Raw genomic sequence first — 6,455 nt, forward strand, 5'->3', positions numbered from 1 at the left:
ATGCTTGTGCTACAAGAACAAGCAGATTTCCTGCCGTGAAAAGTTGGCTGTTTATCCCCAGACGGCTCTCTACCACTGGCTGCCCTCTAAAGACTATTAACCCCTGCTTTGAGCCAGCAAACCAGATGTGGGTTTCTTAAGCAAATTATTGGTTATTTCACCACATGTAGTTTTTGCAGTTAAGTGTTTCCAGCTTTCTAGAGCATTCCACAGGAATAACATCATATTTTTCCACCAACCTGCTAATTAACATAATTATTTATCAGCTCTAGACCACAGCTTGAGTTCGTTAAGTGGCTAACTCAACATACACTCATTGGCGCGGGCCCAATTCTGCTGGGGAAGTAGTTCAGTGATAACAACACTTTTGAAATCTTGTGGGTATGGGCAGCACACTCCATTCTCTTCTTGCTTTTTTGGCTTTCAGTATTCTGGGCTTGGCCCACACCTCCAGGTGTTGGCCAGACTTAACCAATCAGTTGTCAGCAAGTCAATATTCTCTTTAAACTGAAACATTCACCATGTGATTTCTAAATTCCCAGCCAGCTGTGATATTAGACACCTGTCTCTATAAATGCAAAGGGTAAAACTGTGATATGACATTCTCTCTACCCAATTCTTTTCTGTCACTCTAAATCTCATGGATGTCTTTGGGATTAGCTGAGAGATCTGTATGCTTCTTCCTAACACACTTACCTCATGGAAAGAACAATGGAACTTTAACAAACTAAGGGTAGAAAGAGAAATGAGGATCCAGTTATATATTAATGAATGATGTACTAAGGAAGAGATTTGCAAAAACAATGCTGCTCTTCTCACTACTATTTTTTAACATTTATATGTGTGTTCCAGTGCTGTAGCTTCAACTGAGGGCCTCACATTCTTACTTGGCCTTTTCACTCCAGGCTAGAACTCTACCACTTGAGCCACATCTCCACTTCTGGCATTTGCTAGTTACATGGAGATAAGAGCCTTACATATTTGTGTGCTTGGGCTGGCATCAAACTTTGATCCTCGGATTTTGGCCTCCTGGGTAGCATCAGCAACCAGTGCTCAGCCTACTTAGGACTAAATTTTTATTGGGAAAATACTTATTAATCATAAAAATGTCCCTTCCTTCCTTCCTTCCTTCCTTCCTTCCTTCCTTCCTTCTTTCTTTTTTGTGCTACTGGGCTTTGAGCTCAGGACTTTGCATTCACTAGGTAGGCACTATACCCTTAGATTTCTGCTCCGGTTCCTTTGATGCTTTAGAATTTTTACCTCAGGCCAGTCCAAATTGCCATCTTTGTTGTTGTTGTTGTTGTTACAAATAGATCTTTATTTCAATGTCTGATCTGCCAAACTAGCATTTTCCACCAACTCAGGGAGCAGAAGCCTTCATAGGCTTCACAATTTTTTGCTCAGGTGCGGCCTTTGTGGTAGCCTTAGCAGCAGCCATTGCTATCTTCTTGGATGCTTGCATAGACTTTTGTGCTTTCTGGATAGCTGGCATAGCTTGCTCTCACTGAGCCTTTCTAACTTCTGGTTTCTGATTTGTCTTGGCCATTATATCAGCAAGCGATGCACCAGTCATGGCCCTCTGGAATCTGACTGCAAGTCAGCTTTGAATTTCTCCCATTTGTCCCTTTTTGTTCTTCTGTAGAGGACAGTCCAGTTTACCTGTTGAGGGTTCTTTTCTTTTGAATTTCTCCCTATTGTCCCTTTTTGTTCTTGTTCTTTTTTTCTATAGAGTACAGTCCAGTTTACCTGTTGAAGATTCCTCCTGGAAAGGAAGACTGACTCACATTTTGCATTGAGAACCTGGAAAACCTTCCTGTTGGTCTTGGCGTAGTGCCTCCTGTGCCCAGGATAGATCTTGTACTGGCTGAAACTGCAGAGCTCGACCTTCATGGTGGTGGCAGGCCGGCAAGAGGAAAGATCTGGGGCTACCATCTTTTTAACCTATAGTACTGCATGTAGCTGGCATGACAGGTGCATGCCACTGTGCCTACCTTGTTGTAAACAGTGATCCTGTGGATTTCTGCCTCCTAAAGAGCTAGGAGTATAGGTATGTGAGTCATCATGTCAAGTCTAAAAGTGTGCTATTTTATGTTGAGGTGTAATTGTCTTGTCATTGTATTAAACAAATTAAAAAGATTCTCAGACTTAATTGCTAGCATAATACACACACACACACACACATATGAAAGTTGTTTTTGAGAAAGTTGAAAGCTCTTTTTGAGAGTGTTAATTAAGACTTTTAAGGCTGTACTTGAGCTCTGAAGGGGAGGCCAAAAGGTGGGTACAGGCATATCCTATGAAGTGATGTCGGGGTTTTTAGCACTCTTTGCCTCCTGACCAGCAGGAAGGGCAAAAAGAACATGCCCCGACTAAGACGAGACTGAGAAAGGATAGAGCCAGCTGACCGCCTTCACCCAGCCCTCCCTTCTCCAGAGGGAAGACACAGACGCGCCAGGGAGAATGTCAAGGCAGACTCCTTTAATGGGAGGATACCAGGGGCTAAAGTAAGAAGCAGGATTGTCTATTAACATAAAAGTAGGTAGGACAGGGGGAGGTAGGTGCAGTCGGGGGAGGGGGGTGGCAATCCATTTTACATCACAAACCACAGCCAACCTCCCAACCAGGAGACAGGCAGGTTGAATCTCCAAAACCAGGAAGTGAGCACTGGATCACTAGGTAGGCCTTTTACCCTTGATGTGACGTGCCCCACAGAGAAGGATCGGGTTGGGAGGATTGAAGGACATTGATGAAAGAAGTGATAATGATCAAGATTCATTGTACTTATAAATCACTTTGTTGACTGGTAACCCCTTTGTACAACTACTTAAAAATATAGTAACACATTTAAGCCTCTAAAGAAGTGCTGAGATACAAAAGCCTGAGAATCAGTGCTTATCATGTATTACACATATTAAAGGACTTAAGCTACTAAGTTTTCCATTATATTAGGCAAATGACACGGTCCCAAGAAAGGGAATCACACACCTAGAAATGATGCAAATGTTAAACAGTTCATGACACTTCAAGATGGTTCCATATGTAAGTTACAAGTCAACTGGACTGAGCTCCATTAGTATGAATAGCACATCCACTCCAGATGCTAACTGACCTTACATATCAGTACAATCAAAATGCTGCTTAAGGAAGAAGACAACAAAGCCCAGAACCAGAGATGGAAGGCTATGAAATTGAGAGAAGGGAGAGAAAGCCTGAGAAATAATGAGGTTGGGGAGTGTGGGAAGAGATATGGAGTGCCTACAAGTTTTTTCCCATTCCTTGAGAGCAGAAATCCCATTTCTGGACTTGAGCTGCCTGTGGTTTTGGTGAAGACAATAATTAGTAGCTTCCGTGGATGTCATGTATAAGTCACAGTGGCTCCAGGCTGGACCCAAGGTAGCCACATGTTCTAATGTGTAAGTAGAAGTTTAAATGGGAGAACCACGAAATGTTTGGATTTGATTCTAATTCCCGTAAAGTATATCCTATCCTGGAACTTCCTGTTACTGTATTCTGCTTTTCTTGGGACTGGATGACAAAGTCTTTCCAGAAAGCAGTAGTTTATTCGCATGTTATTGTCCATGCTTACATTTCATACTAAGAAAACCTCCTATAGCCACAGCCCCAAATCATTCCTCTTTAGTTCACCAGGTCTTTGTCTTCGTAAGTGTGCAAAGATGTGTAGAAGCTATCCCACAGTTTTTCTGGAACTACCATAATAAAGGTGAAGAGATGTGAAAGCCAACATTTGGGTACAAGTAAGTCTCTCTAACACTTATGACCAGATTCCATCAATTCATTGCCCTACCCAGCTCCACATTAACGATTTCACATGCCGTCAAGAGAACTATGTCCCAATAGTTAAGAACTCACAGAGTAATCCCTCATCTCTGGAGCTTTTACCATAACCTAAAATCTACTCTTTGAATATGTGCTTATGTGTGTGTGTGTGTGTGTGTGTGTGTGTGTGAGAGAGAGAGAGAGAGAGAGAGAGGGAGAGAGAGAGAGAGAGAGAGAGAGAGAGAGAGAGAGAGAGAGAGAGAGAGAGAGAGAGAGAAGACAGAGAGAGAGGTGAGAATGTTAGTTTTGACACTTCTTCCCCTATTCCCGAATATAACTTCCCAAAGCAGAAATTCTGTCATGTTCATATCAGCAAGAACTTGGATAGTGTCTGGCACACAGTAGGGTTTCACTATTTGTTTAAGGAAAAAAAAGAAAATATCCATTCTGAGAATACATTTTTCTAGACAGAGATGTGTGCCTCTAGTGGGGTCCACTCTGAACCTCAGACTTTTAAGATCTGCTTAAATTTGTGTTGTATTTGATCACAGCATGGAGTGAAGCACAAAGGCATACATAGTTTTTGCCAGTCAGTTGCTTACTTCTCAACTGAGTACCCTATCAGTTGGGATCCCTCAAGAAACAGAAAATAAATTCTAATTAGGTTATTTGAAACAAGGGTAATAAAAGAACTATCTGTAAAGATGTGGACACAGTTTAAAGAATGTAAAGAAAGAATGTTTTTCTCCTCCTTGGTGAATGATTGCTCTTATCTTCCCAGAACCTTGGGAATGTGCTCATAGGAGGGAGGAGCTGGCTGAAAGGATCTGGGATACTCAGTGGAAGAATTATAAACAACTTGCAAAATGCTGCCAGACAAGAGTAGGAATTCAGGAGGGAACTCAGAGAGGTAGGACATTAAGATAGGGAGAAAGGAGAGGCAAGGACAGAGGATTAGAATATAGACTCATCTGGGATATGCATGGTGGGTAAATAAATACCACAGGAATTTGGATTCAGTGTATGTTTGTGATTGACTGATGGCTTTCCTGAAATGTTTGTGAAACTATGACAACCATAATTCCCAGTTACAGTCAAAGTTAAAGTAACTTTAGATCTTTACAAGTTTGAAACGTTTAGTGCACAACATCATTGAATACAAATAAGCATCATAAGAGAACTTCCAGGTATTATGGCAATTAACCTGTATTTCTTTACCTGGAGGTACAAAACTCTGGCACTGTCCTGATCCACTGAGGAGGAGGAGATAGATTTTGGGGAGGGAGGCAGAAAATCCTGCCCTGCACCACAGAAAAAGTGCATTTTAGTGTCTGGCCCATAAGGAAAAGCCAACACATAGTTGCAAATAATGATATTAAACTCCCCGCAGACAACTTTACTGTTTAAAATTTAGAGGCTTCTCTTAGGAAACTTGATACAAGTTGAACTGGAATTATATCAAAAGGTCTTTCTATAACGCTGCCTGGAGTTGTTCTAAAAAGCGGCAATTCTAGTCCGAGCCTTGGCTCCAGAAAGAAATACTGGGGACACCTAATTTGCTTTTCTCAATAATTTCCTCTTCTCTTTTCTTCCTTCCTTTTTCTCCTCCTTTCCCTCCTCCTCCTCCTCCTCCTTCTCCTCTCCCTCCTCCTTCTCCTTTTTCTATTTTCTTTGCTCCTACACTGAGGCTTGAACTCAGGGCTTTGCACTTTACCTTTTTTATTCACGGCTGGATGCTGTCACCCTTGAGCCACATCTTCACTTCTAGCTTCTCTGGTTAGTTGTCTATAAAAAGTCTTGTCCAGGCTTGCTTCAATCTACATTCCTCAGATCTCAGCCTCCTAGGTAGCCAGGATTGTTTACCTTTTTCTGAAGATAATGAAACAGAAGAACCACAAAGTCAGGACATATTAACATGGTATGTATCTGGAAAGTGGTAAAACAACGCAAAAACTCCCTTCTACTTGAATGCTGTCAACAAAAGTAAGATATGGCGGTATTTTCAGTAATGTCTCCTTTCAGTGTCATACAGCTGCATTTTTGTCCAGTTAGGAAATTTGACAATTGTGAGTACTCATTCTCTATGGAAATGCTTGACTGATCAGTTGCTTGACTTAACTATAGCTACTTTATAGGACCCAGACTGTGTGGACTTAATTTAACTTAGTAAAGATTGTCTTGAGGCAAATGACTTTTGTGCAGTGGCAATTCAAAGATGTTTTTATTTATTGGATGATTTGTTTTTTGGTTTTTTTTCTTTATTGATACTGGGGATTGAACACAGAATGTTTCACTTGCTAGTCAAGTGTTTTGTCACTGAGCTACATGGCAGGCCTCAGAGATGTTTTTCTAATGGAGGGACAAAGAGTGAACAGTTGTATTCACTGGACACTATCCTGAAAGTGAACTATATAACTTATGTGGAGGGGATAGGAGGGAGTAACTGGGAGAAGATAAGGGAAGAGGTGACATTGCCCCTCCATGCCCCTGATTTATATAACTGTAACCCTCTGTACATTACCCTTACACTAACAATAAAAAAATTTATAAAGACATTTTTCTAGAAGGAAATAGAGTCTATGATCGGTTGAGTCAGTTTTATACTATGAATTCCCACATTAATGAGCTTTGTGGACCTTTATAAGCTACACACTAAATATTTTTAATGTGAGTTATAC

General features: G+C 41.1%; 1 pseudogene; it reads right to left on the reverse strand.

Moving 5' to 3' along the window:
• Positions 1 to 1,342: 1,342 nt before the first annotated feature.
• LOC150064896 (large ribosomal subunit protein eL24 pseudogene) lies at positions 1,343 to 1,890 on the reverse strand (annotated as a pseudogene).
• Between the last annotated feature and the right edge of the window lie 4,565 nt (positions 1,891 to 6,455).

This window comes from Megascapheus bottae, chromosome 3 (assembly GCF_031878675.1).
Source record: "Megascapheus bottae isolate mThoBot1 chromosome 3, mThoBot2.hap1, whole genome shotgun sequence".
NCBI lineage: Eukaryota > Metazoa > Chordata > Mammalia > Rodentia > Geomyidae > Megascapheus > Megascapheus bottae.